The sequence below is a fragment of the Pseudopipra pipra genome, chromosome 26, assembly GCF_036250125.1.
Source record: "Pseudopipra pipra isolate bDixPip1 chromosome 26, bDixPip1.hap1, whole genome shotgun sequence".
Lineage (NCBI taxonomy): Eukaryota > Metazoa > Chordata > Aves > Passeriformes > Pipridae > Pseudopipra > Pseudopipra pipra.
The window spans coordinates 829,431-843,406 of NC_087574.1; positions in this window are offsets into that span (position 1 = coordinate 829,431).

Genomic DNA, 13,976 nt, shown 5'->3' on the forward strand with positions numbered 1-13,976 from the left:
TGACCCTGTTAGAATCAAACATTTGAAAATTCTATGCTGTGACTACAGGACTCTTTGGGACCAACCCTGAACATCTGTGGGACACAGCCCCTTCCAGCTCCGAGGCTGGGACACTGGCGGGTGGTTTGTGTTCAAGCTCAGCCGATTTCGTATCTCTGTGCAAACAGCACAGAAGTAGCGGGCAGTCCCCAGCGTGCAGGAGGTGCAGGCTGAGAGATGCCTCAGAGCGGGAATTGTCCCGGGAGGCTGTGGCTCGACCCTCCACTGCTGGCCCAAACTGAATCTGTGATGAAAAATGGCTTATCCAGGACACCCACTCGACCCCCACTCCGGGTGCCTGACGGTATCAGTGAACATAATGATTCTCGAAGGTGAAGCCGGACCCGCGGCAGGAGAGGAGCACGGACTCCCCGGGCGCTCGGTGCCCTCCGCCGGCCTCCTCCAGCCTCAGCTGCGCCCACAGCCCTGCGGGGGAGAGCGCAGGAATCGGGCAGGGCGCGACCATGGACCGAGCGTGTTCCCCCACTGCCCCGGTACCACCCGCCCCGGCACAGACACAGCCACCGCCCCTGCCGCCTCCCCGCTTTTGTTCCAGCCTCTGCCCCTGCTCCCGCCTCTCCTCTCCCGCTCCCTCCTTCCCCAGCGCCGGGCTCGCTGCCCTCACCGCCCGGCTCTCACCTGCCGGCCCCACAACGCCATGTGGTATGGAATCGGCCCTTGGCCAGTTGTGGTCAGCTGTACAGCTGGCAGGTAATATGAGAAGCAGAGAAGACTTGGTGCACTGTTCAGCAGTTGCTAAGTCATTGCTGTGTTATCAGCATGGGTTTGGCACAAAACAGAGCAGCTGCCCAGACAGGCTGCTACAGAGAAATTTAATCCCCACCAAACCAGACCAGTACACCTTTGCTGGTTGACCCTGCTTTAAGCAGGATGATTGAATGAAACCTTTTGCAGAGATCCATTACTCTGGATGAGTATCAGTAGTTCAGAGGGGAGAAAATGTGTTATCAACTGACTGAAAGCCCCATTCCCCATCCCAGTGCCCTGATCAGGGTGAGGGGATGTTTCTAGCTTTGTCCTTATTTCTCATTATCCATCTTTAATTTTATTGACAATAAATGAAATTCATATCCCCATGGCCATACCTTTGCCCATGACAGGAACTGCTGGGACAGCTCCCTGTCCTGATCTTGACCCAGAAGTCTTTCATCGTAAACTTTCCCCCTGCTCAGTTGTGGAGGGGGACTGAGAGAGTGTTTTGGTGGGCACCTGGTGGACAGACAAGGTCAACCCACCACATCTTCTCTACTTCTCTACTTCTTCTTCCCGATCAGGTGATCTGTAGCAGCCACCCAGAGCAATGTCATCTGTTGCTCTGTCTTTCCTGAACAGCCTGGCTCCATCCTCCACAGAACTGGAACTGGAAGATACCACAACACATCTCCATGATCCCATGGCTCCGTGGACAAGCCACAGAGGAAGAATGAGGCTGTGCTGGAGAGAGGCTCAGGCAAAGTGCACTAAAACTGCACTTGCTTAAACAGTCCCTTAAGTTCCCAGAAAAGATCCTCCTGCATCAGAAATGGTACCAGCCCTTCTACCACACTTCCCTCCACTGCCTGGACTGCCACCAAGCCAGAGGTCTGTTTCCTGCACCTGCCATTGCCTGACAACAGCCCCTGGGGAGAAGCTGCTGGAAAGAAATGCTGAGAGATCTGTTCTCCCATCAGTCAGTTTTTGTTCCACTCTGCTGCAGAGCTGCTCCAGGGTGATTCTTGCACCACAGTAGTACGTTGCTGCATCCCCTGGCTTTGCTGCCAGGATCTGCAGTGTGACTCTGTTCTCAGAGCTCTCCACTGATCCCTTAAAGTGATCTTGGAAACCTTCTCCATAGATATCACCTTCCATGTAAATCCATTCCAGAGTGCCATGTGAGTCCTGACGGTACCAGTACATGTAGTAATTCCACATAACACCTTGTGTCATGCTGCACTGCAAGGTGACTTTATCTCCCTCTCCCACAGTCACTTCCCTGGGGTGTTGCTCCAAGACCACCTGGCCAGTGACTGCTGCAGAGAGAGAGAACATGCCATGACCACTCCTAGATGGTGAGGAACAAACCTAACCTGTCCTTGAAACTTCTGTGAAGTCACATGAGAGAGGCAAATACCTCTCACAGGCAAGTGGGGCTTAGGGCCCTGTGCTGCCATCCTCAAGCTGGGCTTTGCAAGATGAGTTGCAGTGACCCATGAGCAGAGTGTCCAGTCCAAGTGCAAAGTGTTCTGGCCCAAGATCTGAGTGCAGCAGGGCCATGCCCTGCTGTCCCCACCCTGCAGAGGAGGCAGCTGGGATGGAGGTGATCAACTCCCAGCTAGAAGAGGAGGAGGGCTGTTCTCACCCTGCTCCACAGGGATGGTGGGACAGGTCGAGCCAGGGAGCAGATCAGGCTGCAAGGGGTCAGCACAGCTCCCCAGAGCCGTGCAGAGCACAGGGGCACGCTCAGTTCCTGGGGGGCATCACCCCTTCCTTTCACTTACCTACAATGGGCAAGAACCCCACACACAGGACAGTCCACATGGCCAGGCCCATCTGTCTCACCTCTCTCCAGCTTCTCTCTGCCTGCAGAACAACTCTACCCACACCTTCCCTGCCTGTGCCTCTGTCACTGCACTCAGGCCCAGCCCCTCCCAGTCCCTCCCTCTGTCTCTGACAACAGGGAGGGTGAGAGCTGGGGGCTGCTGGAGCAGAAGTTGAAGCTGTTGGTGCACTCCCAGGTGTCTCTCACCCTGCAGGTGCAAGAACAGAGTGTTCATTTGGCAGGAAAAGCTCTGCTGTGCAAAAGGTGAGGTGCTGCTGTGGGGCAAACCTGACCTTTCCCCGAGGAAGTTTTGCAGGGTTTGCTGGGACTTTGGAGCTCCCCTGGGAGGGTGGCACATTGTCCTTCCCCTGGGCTCCTGGCCCTTACTGCTGCTGAGCTGCTGCTCCCACATGGGACCCCCAGGATCCCAGTTCCACTTGGAAAGGGCACCCTTAGGGCAGAAGTGCTCCTCACCCTGCTCCCTCCACTCTGCCCCAGCACCCCTCTCCCTCCCTGTGATGACACTTCTCCAGCTGCCTCTTCCTCTCAAAGCCCTCCCAGATCCCCCCAAGCAGCAAAGGCAGCCCAGGACTCAGCAGGGACCAGGCTGTTGGAGCTGCTCAGCAGAGCCAGGATACTTCCCTTCCCTGTGTCCTCCTACTCAGCAGGAACCCAGAGCTCTCCCTGTGACCACAGGATGTGACACCTGTGAGCCCTGACACACTGTCACCATCCTGGCTGCCACGACCCTTTTGGGGAGCATTGCCCACTCCACAGTGGCCCTGCACAGACTGTCTGAATCCATTCCTTCCCCTCTCTTTTCCTGGGTAACAGAACATGGTCCCTTTTGGATGGGATTGTCAGGACAGGGGTGGGAAAAGGGACTTGGAGAGGGTAGAGGAGCCCACTGAGAGTGGAGGCTTGAGGCTGGGAAAAGAAGCAGGGGGATGCAGGGCCAGGCAGAGCTGTGGTGCCCTGGGACACTTGGGGCTGCTCCGGCATTGTAGGACATGCCAGGTTCCCTGTGGTCCCAAGGCCATGGAGGATTTGTTTATCTTGGAGGAAAGAAATGTGAGGAGGTCCCTCAACCTTCTCAGCTCCTGAGGAGGGGAAGTGGAGAGGGAGGTTCTCCATGTTACACAGTGGTGTGGGAATGGTTTAGAGATGCACCAGGAGAGGTTTAGGTGGGATATTAGGAAGCATTTCATTACTCAGAGATTGGTAACACATTGGAACAGGTATCTTGAAGAGGTGGTCAATGCCCCAAGCCTGTCAGTGTTTAAGAGGTATTTGGACAATTTCTTTTGAAACATGCTTTTAATTTAGTTCAAATCTGAAAGTAGTCAGACAGTTGGACTAGATGGTCATTGTAGCTCCCTTTTAATTGAAATGCTCTTCTCTTGCCTCTCCCCTGCCATTCCCTCCCCTCCTTTCCACTGGGAGCACCCAGGCACAACGAGACCCCATTTCTCTGACCACAGGCACAGCCCACTCACTGACTCCCCCCTTGCAGGGCCTGTGTCCCACCTGAACATGCAGGAGGGGAGGCAGCAGGGGAGGAAGTTGATGTCGTTGAGGCACACCCCGGGTGCCTCTCGCTGTGGTGCCTCCAGGCTGCAGCAATAGGATGCACTGTCCCCCTGCTCCAGCCCCGTGATGCTCAGTGTCCCAGAGCTCTTGTCAGCCTGGCAGGAAAACCTCCTGTGGGCAAAAGGGGCTGTGTGGCTGTAGGAGCCTCCACGGCCCTGGCACTGCAGCAAGTACTGCAGGGGTCCACCAGGACGCTGCTGATAGCAGGCCACGTAAATGTAGGAGGCATTGGAGCTGTAAGTGCATCGTAAGGTCCCAGTATTCCCTGCTGGCCACCACACTGCAGACCTTGTTGGTTGGACCTCATCACCCCAAAATGCATCTGAAACAAAAGCGGGCCTGTTCCATCACTACTTTGCTTTTTCTGGTGCCAGGAGATGGCCCAAAAGGGTCAAAGAAAGCAGGCAAAGGTGTTGTTAAAGCCCAGGTGCTTTGGGGGCCCCACAGAAGAAGGGGATCAAAGGAAGGCAGAGAGGGGCTGGAGCCAGGCAGAATGACTAGGCTGGCTGGGTGACAGAAGCACTTGAACCACTTCTATGGAATAAAACATTGTATTTGGGACTCAGGATATGCCATTTATCATTCTGGGTAAAGAAGCTCTGGAAGAAAGGCCAAAACTGCCTTCAGAGAACAGTGATGGCCCCTGATTCCTTGGGAACAGCCCTGAACCACCTCAAAATTCTCCATCTCAAAATGCCATGGACCCTGTGCCAGCCCCCAGCAGGTTTATGTTAAAGCTCAGCTGGGTTTCCTGTCCTCGTGGGAACAGCACAGAAATATCGGGCAGAGTCCCGGGGCTGCAGGGCCCACAAGGACAGGGATGACTTGGACTGGGAGTTGTCTCTGGACACCAAGGCTCGACCCTCCATTGCTGTCCCGTTTCGATTGACAGAGGAATCGGTGCTGATGGAAGACACCCACTCGGGTCTGCCTCCGGGTGCCTGACGGTACCAGTAAACGACATAAAGCCCAAAGTTGAATCCGGACCCGCGGCAGGAGAGGAGCACGGACTCCCCGGGCGCTCGGTGTCCCCCGCCGGCCTCCTCCAGCCTCCACTGTGCCCACAGCCCTGCGGGGGAGAGCGCAGGAATCGGGCAGGGCGCGACCACGGACCGAGGACGTTCCCCCATTGCCCCGGTGCCCTCAGCCCCGGCACGGACACAGCCACCGCCCCCATCCCTCAGTCCCTGTCCCAGCCTCTGTCCTTGTCCCACCCCTGCCCCTGCCCCTGCTCCCGCCTCTCCTCTCCCGCTCCCTCCTTCCCCAGCGCCGGGCTCGCTGCCCTCCCCGCCCGGCTCTCACCTGCCGGCCCCAAGGCCAAGGCCAAGCCCAGCAGCCACGGCCCCAGCCCGGCCGACATCGTGCCCGGCCGCGGCCGAGGGCTCCGCGGGAGCCGCCCCCGAGCCGAGCGGAGCCGCGCTCGGGCCGCTCCTGCCCGGCCCCGCCTCGCCGGGGCAGCGCCGGCGCCTCTGCTCGACCCCACAGACCCGCCCCGGACCCCCCCCGGGGCCGCGGGAGAAGGGGGAACTCGGGAGAAGGGGGAACTCGGGAGAAGGGGGGCGCGGCGAGGGACGCGGGCAGCAGCGTAGGCGGAGGAGCAGCGCCCCGAGAGATGAAGGCTCCTGTCCCGGGGCTCCCAGCGCGGCTCCAGTGCTGTCCCGCCTTCTCGCCCTATGTGCCCTTCAGAAGGTGTCGGCGCCTCGGCCCCGTGCAGCCGGGGCGGCCCCATCCCCGGCCAAGGGACGGGCTGTCGGCCCGCAGCGTCCCCTCTAGGACCCTCCTCCTGCCCCGCACTCCCGGCCCGCCCTGGCATCGCCCCCATGCCCTGCCCTGGGGACCAGGAGACAGGCAGGTCAGGGATAGTCAAGACTGCTTACCCTGGAGAAGGGAAGGCTTTATCTCTGTATAGAAACACGTGAAGAGGGAATGCAAAGACGGGGCCAAGCTCTTTCCAGTGCTGCTCACTCACAGGTCAGGGGGCAATGCACCCCAGCTGAAACACAGGATGCTCCTTCTGAACATCAGGAGGCACATTTTTACCATGATGATGACTGCGGACTGACACAGGTTGCCCAGAGAGTTTGTGGAGTCTCCATGCTTTGAGATATTCTGTAGCTGTCTGGACATAGTCTTGGGCAATTGCTCAAGCAGGCAGGAGGGACCAGATGACCTCCTGAGGTACTTCCCAACTTCAATCTTGCTGTGATTCTGTAACACTCATAGGCACATTCAAGGCTTTGCAGGTAAGTTGTGTAAGGTGTGGCAACGACCCTCCCACTCCTACTCCCGTGGCCCACACTCTTCTTCCCCACAGGACACAGCTACCTGTCCATCACCCAGCCCTTAACTCCTAATCTTCCCTCCCATCCTTTGCGCCATGTTGCTGTCTTTGTGTCCTACAGGCCTGTCCTGACGGGGACCCATGTCACTAGGCCCTCTGTTGCCCCATTCCACACAGAAAAACAGCAGGTCTGGGTGGATAGTGGGAACTGCTGATAGGGAGGTGCTGGGGCTTCATGGAAATGCTGGGATCCTTAGGATTTGGGTCCTCCTAGGGTGGGAAAAAACACACAGAGATGGAAGTCCACGTAGCCACAACTGCTTCCTCTCACCTTCTGTGGCTTCTGACCACATTTTGCCTGTCTGCACCCCTTTCACCCCACCCTGGCCCACCATCACCCAACAGTGCTCCAGGCACAGCCTCGTTCTGCCTCGGCACTGCTCTGGCCTGTGGCAACTCTGATGCCCGGAGGTGCTAAAGAGCAAGTAGTTGACATCATCAGGGCACCCTCGGGTGTCCTTTCTGTCAACCCCAGGACAATAGAAGGTGTACTTCAGTTCCAGTGGGGTGATGCCCAGCATAGAGCAGTTATGGTCGGCCCTGTGGGAAAACTTCTTGAGGGCAACAGGACCTGTGAGGCTGCTGGAAGACCTTGGCCCTTCCTCAGCATCATGTGCTGCATGAACCCACTGAGATGTTTCTAGGACCAGGCCACTGCAATATAGCAGCCATTGGATTGAAAGTACATCACAGAGTCAGTACAGGCCCTACTCATCCCTGCGTGGCAGACCTCATTTGGATCCTCTCACCCAGAAACACGCCTGAAAATGCAGCATCATCACTTCAACCTGCTCATGGCAACAGACCAAGTGTTTTGAGTGCCCTCAGTGGTCCTAACCACAGAAGGCTGTTTTCCAGAGACACCTTTGAGAAACCTTTAATAAGCTGACACATGGGAGGGCACAGGCTTATATTGGATTGCACCCAGCTCAGGACAATCTGCAATGAGCTGTGCTGTACACTACCCTGACGCAGGATAAACTGAGCTGGCAAATCCTAGTGGGCGTGCCTGGAACTGCCACCCATGTGGTGTCTGTCCTGATGCGTGTTCTTATCTTTACCACAGTTTCAGATGCTGGGAAACCACTACCCTGGTGCATTAGCTGGCTGGCTGAACGTTGTCACTGTTTCATAGATTGATGCCATCTGTAGTGGCTGCTCATCCTATGACTGCCCCGCCCACATGGGAAACTGCCGAAAAGGAAACAAAGACAGTGTTTCCTGGGATTGAAATATAGGTGCCCATTTTTCCTCACAAGAGGTCAGTCTGCTGGTGGCAAAGCAAATCCACACGTTGGCACCTGCAGCAGCCAGACTGTGAACAGCTGCCTTGGTATAGCGTTTGTATGGGCACAGACAAAACAGATGCACGTGTAGCTGTTAAATCAACGTATTGTCATCATGGCTGGGCTTCGTGGACGAAGATTTGGGAAGGACTCTACCCACATTTGACACAAGCGCACTGGTGGCTAAAAAGGCCAATACGAGATAGACATGTCCGATTGCAAAAGGCACAGCAGAAAGACTCCTTAGATGGTAAATTCTGCAGGGCACGATTCTTTCTGTGTTGCCTTTTCTCCTCAAGGGTGATCCTGTGTGCGTTCTCAAAGGCATCAGCAGCATTATAGATGGTGTGTCTCCAGACCTCCCAGTTGGAGGCCAGAGTAGACCAGTTATGTTGATCAATATGACCAAGGCTGAGATGTTGTTTCAGGGAGTCCTTGTATCTCCTCTTTGGGGCTCCTCTCTTGCGGCAGCCGGTGGCAAGTTCACCATAGAGCAAGATCTTAGGGAGGCGGTGGTTGGTCCTTCATCCTGGAGACGTGCCCTGCCCAGCACAGCTGTGTTCTCAGCAACATGGCCTCAATACTTGTGACTGCTGCTTGTTCTAGAACGGATGGATTGGTCACATAATCTGACCAGTGGATGTTTAGGATTGAACAGAGGCAGCGCTGATGGAAGCGTTCCAGGAGTCGCAGGTGGTGGCGGTAGATGACCCATGATTCGGATCCATATAAGAGAGTAGACAGCACAATGGCTCTGTAAACACTGATCTTGGTACTTTTCTTCAAGTGTTTATTTTGCCAAACTCTTTTATGGAGTTTTCCAAAAGCACTATATGCTTTTGCCAACCTGTTGTCTATCTCTCCGTCGATCTTATCATCCAAGGAGATGAGGCTACCTAGGTAATTAAACTGCTGGACTGATTTGAGCTCTGATTGGCCAATGGTGATTTGGGGATGATGGGGGACTTCCTGAGGGGCAGGTTGATAGAGAACTTCAGGCTTCTTTAAGCTGAGTTCCAGCCCAAAGAGCTCAGCAGCCTCAGGCAGGATGTTAAACGCTGCAGAGCTGCTTCTGTGTGGGCAGCAAGGGCGGCGTCATCAGCATAAAGCAGCTCCCGGACAAGATGGTTTAAGGTCTTGGTGTGGGCCTTCAGTTGCCTTAGGTTGAAAAGGCTTCCATCAGTACGATATCAGATGTAGATACCATCCTGATCCTTGAGATCTGCCGTGGCCCTTTGGAGCATCCTGCTGGAAAAGATTGTGAATAGGGTTGGTGTGAGAACGCAGCCTTGTTTCACACCATTAGTTATTAGAAAGGGCTCAGAAAGTGCATTGCCATAACTGACTTGGCCATGTTGGTTCTCATGGAGATGATAATTTTGAGGAACTTGGGGGGACAACCTAAGCGTTCCAAAATCTGCCATAGACCTTTCCTGCTCACAGTATCGAAAGCCTTGGTGAGGTCAACAAAGGTTACATAGGGACCTTTGTTCTGTTCCCTACACTTGTCTTGCAGTTGTCTGAGAACAAACACCATGTCTGTGGTACTCCTGTTGGCTCTGAAACCACACCGACTTTCAGGTAGAATTCCTTCTGCTATAGTGGGTATTAGTCTGTTTAAGAGTATTCTTGCCAGGATTTTGCCAGCAATGGAGAGCAGAGTAATACCACAGTAATTTGAGCAGTCTGATTTAACTCCTTTCTTCTTATACAAAGTGATGATGACTGCATCTCGAAGGTCTGATGGTAGTTCGCCTTGTTCCCAACAGCATAGTAAGAACTCGTGAAATTTAGCATGGAGTGCATGGCCCCCATGTTTCCAGACTTCAGGTGGAATTCCATCAACCCCAGCTGCCTTGCCAATTTTCACCTGCTGTATGGCCTTGAGGGTCTCTCCTAAAGTGGGGGCAGTATCCAATTCCTACTTCACTGGTTGTTGTGTGATGGACTGAATGACTGTGTCTTGGACTACACGGTTGGTACTGAAAAGGGTCTGAAAGTGTTCAGACCATCGATTCAGAATGGAGGTTTTATCTGTTAGAAGTGTTTGACCATCAGTGCTGAGTAGAGGACTTTGAGCTTGGTATGTAGGCCCATATGCTGTTTTCAGGGCTTCACAGAACCCTCTGTGATCGTCCGTGTCTGCACATAATTGTGTTTTTTCAGCTAGACTGATCCACCACTTGTTCTGGATTGCACGGAGTTTCTGTTGGAGCTTGATGCATGTGATGCGAAAAGCTGTTTTTCTTATGTGACAGGATGGCAGTGCAAGATGTGCTTGGTGAGCAGTTCTATTCTTCCTCAACAATTTCTGGATCTCTTGATTGTTTTCATCGAACCAGTCCTTGTCCTTCTTGAGGGAGAACCCTAAGATTTCTTCAGAGGACTGCAGGCTGCTGTTTTTAATATGGTGCCAGAGTGTTACAGGAGAGCTATCTGTAGGATCTGTGGGATGATTATCAAGCCTAGTTTGAAGATTAGCCTGGAATTTGTTTCTCACTGTGGCTGATTGGAGATCGTTGACTTGGAGTCTCCTCCTTGGGATGCTGCCCCTTTTAGATTTGAATTTAAGATTGAGGTTAAGTTTACAGCACACAAGTCGATGGTCTGTTTGGCATTCTGCCCTGGGCATCACACAGGTGTGCTGGACATCGCAGACATCTCTCCATCACACTAAGACATAATTGATGAGGTGCCAATGTTTGGACGTCCACTATCTGCAGAATCAAGCATGGTTGTTAAATCAACTATTCACACGCTAACAAGTCCTTATATACCTCCTGTGACATCACATATTTCCCACAGTTGTTAGTCAATCCTTTCAGTGGGCATACTCTCTCCAGGGGCTTGCTGTGGCCAGTACATCTCCCATGGTTCTTTGTGACATTCTTCTTAGATACTGTTAACCCTTTCTGCCACACCTTGGCAGCATCAGGCAGCGCATTGCCCAGAGAATGCTGGGCTGGAGGGGCACATGCCAGGGCATCAGGCATAAACAACGGTCATAGGGATCTCATGTCAAAGTTTGCAATGGGCTGCTGTGAAACAAGAGTGGCCAAGTTATGGAAGTCACCACTGGCCAGTCTCTCCAGGATTTGGAAAATGCTGCTCACTTCTGTAGGCCAAGGCCTTCTAAGACAACTCTTTCCACCAACACAACCTCAGTGTTGGGAACCCAAGGGACTGATGAGCTTCTGTGGTCACACAGTACGTGTAGGCATTGTCCTGCAGGTGACAATGGCACAAAGTCTTTGGACATGTGCATTAATTATTCCGTGGGTAGACCCTTCTACATCCGCTCATACCATCTCAGTAGACATTCAAAGATGTCACCAAGGGGCTGTAGCTAAAAGCTGTTGAAATGGTGTCAGAGAAGACCCTTGCACATCCTGAACCAGGCAGCAAACATGCACTTTAACAGCCCTACAGGATGAAACAACATTCCACAGAAAGGGAAGATTGCTACTGCAGTCGTCCTCTGTTAGTCTAGTGATAGTCAGACTTCACTCATATTGCACACATGGACCTGCTGTGGCCACGAGAGAGCCTTTCTATACAGAGAGAACAGTAATAATGAGATAAAATAGAACCAGTACCAGTAATAACAATAGAATAACAATCATTACTATAAATAGAATGACAGAAAACATAATGCCAGCAGTTAATTCAGCTATAGTGAATCTTCTCAAAATGTTAGAAACTAGTGGCTTCCTTCTTCTAGAAATTTGGACCATGAAACACTGTCCTTGTGGGAACTGGATGACCAACACAATAAGGAAGAGCTCTTAAGTCTGCTGAATGAGCAGCTCACACTGCTGTTGCCAAGTGCTGGGCCATCTCTGGTGGTTTTACCTCCAGCACCACTTACATTCCACACCCGTTCTCATGCCCATTATTTTTTTCACTTGCCACTCTGTCGCAGGGTTAGGTTTGTCGTAGTAGTTTTGTTAGTTAGGTTTGTCGTAGTAGTTAGGTTTGGCCGATAGAAAAGCACACACACACACTGCACAAGGAGTTGAGACAAGAGCTGTCTGCCACGTCAGCGCAGCAGCATCCTTTATTAGGACAGCTAGCCCACATTTTCTCATACACTTTCTGTAAATAACATAATTCCTACAAAACACTACCACCATGCACCTGTACCATGAACACAGCCAACATTCTCGTCCTTGTACATTTTATCCTCCCTAAACCTACTTATCAGCTTTCCAATTAACTCCCAACTTCTCAAGGCTGCTCTGTTCATGGGAATGGTCAATTAGCTTCTCTGCTCTCACGGGAATGGTCTTATGCCATCCAATATATTATGCTCATCTATGGGTTCAACTTCTAGGGGTTCAACGGGCCTGTCACTTCCCCCCACACCACTCCACTGGTATTAATATTTACAGTAATTGCTCTGTATGGAAGAAACCTTTTGGCTGCCAGCAAGAGCTGGTAGCTTCTGCATCTAACCAGGAAATTAAAGTACCCTTAAACAGGTCAGCACTATGTGGGTCAACTGGTGCACTGCAGTGGTGCCAGGAGCCAGAGCCTCACCCACAGGGGATGTGGGGATGCACTTCACAAGTGCTCTGGAATCGACACAGGTTTATTCTGTGCCCTCCTGTACTGCTCATATCACCTGACCTTCCCACCTGTGCTGGGCTGGGCTGTACACATCCCTCCTTGCAGGATGAACACAGCCAGCTAATCACAAAAAAATGCCCGGAGGCAGCGAGCCCTTGGCAGCAGCAGTGAGGGCAGTGCAATAGCCTTGGATTTCACTTGGAGGGAAGCAGCAGCTTTGCCTCTGCACCACAGAACTTCTAAGAAAACCTTACCAAAATACCAAAGACTGCAACAGCACAGATCATCAGCAGGATGAGGATCTGTGCAGTCTGCTGGGTCCTGAGTGGAATCCCACCTGATGCTGTGACAGTGTGGGGCTCCCAGCATCATCCTCCATGTAAGACTTCATAACTTCCTATCACCTTTCCTGGGATGTTAATAAGAGTTCTGTATTCTGAGAGATTAATGCAATTTCTTCTAGCTTTAGAGAGAGCCAACACCTCCAGGGGCAAAACATCATGCATCAGGGAGGGTCTTCAGGGATTAAAATCAGGGAGACAGTCTGGAGAAAGGAGACTCAATCACCTTGGAAAGATCATGGTGTTTTGGGGAGGTTCCTGAGGACTGCTGGAGGAAAGCAAATGTCACTGCTACCTTCAAGAAGGGCAAGAAAGAGGACCTAGGGAACTTCCCTCAAGTCCTGAGATGACGATGGAGCAACTAATCCTGGAAATTATTTCCAGGCACATGAAGGACAAGAATGTTGGCAGGATCCACCAAGGGGAACTCATGCTGGACAGACTTGGTAATGAACTTCTGTACTGAAATGACTGGCTTTGTAGATGAGGGGAGAGCAGTGTGTATTGTCTGCCTTGATCTCAGGAAGGCTTTCAATATTGTCCTCCAAAATAAGGTTGTTCTAGAGAAGCTGATGAAGTCTCAAGTGAATGAGCCGCTGGTGACCTGGACTGAACAATGGACAGACAGATGGTCCCCAGGTATGGTGGTCAGTGGCATGAGATGTAGCTGGAGGCCAGGATCTAGCAATGCACCCCAGGGGTCAGTGTTGGGTCCAGTCCTCTTTAACATCTTCAGCCGTGATCTTGAGGATGGATTAAAAGAATCCTGTCATGTGAAAGGTGGGAGTTTAGATTTTTGCCTGTTGGTACCCCCAGGAAAGTTGAAATCCTGGTACCTGACAGTCTGTCAGCATCTCATAATGAGACCCTTCACCAACAGATTCACAAGGTTGGAGGTCATTTCAACCACCCTTTCAGTGGGGGCTCAACAAAGCGAAAACCCTTCAGCAGGTCCTGCCAAGGTGTTTTCCACTGCCGGCAAGTGTAAGGACTCACTTCAGCAGTTCATGGAATAGCACTTTTTTAATACAAACTGTGACAGGTTAATAAGTTTTGAAGGTTGTCAGTGATAGTGTCTACTGCAAATATACATTTTAAAGTAATATACTGATACATATATTAAGCAAGCACAAGCTCTAATACAAAGCAATTTACTAATATGCCATGGGGTGAGTGCAAACACAAGCTCTAGTTCTAAAAGCAGCATTCAACGGACTTAGAATGTATTTCTCACCCAAGATGTCCCTCTATGGAGGGAGAAGATGGGCTCA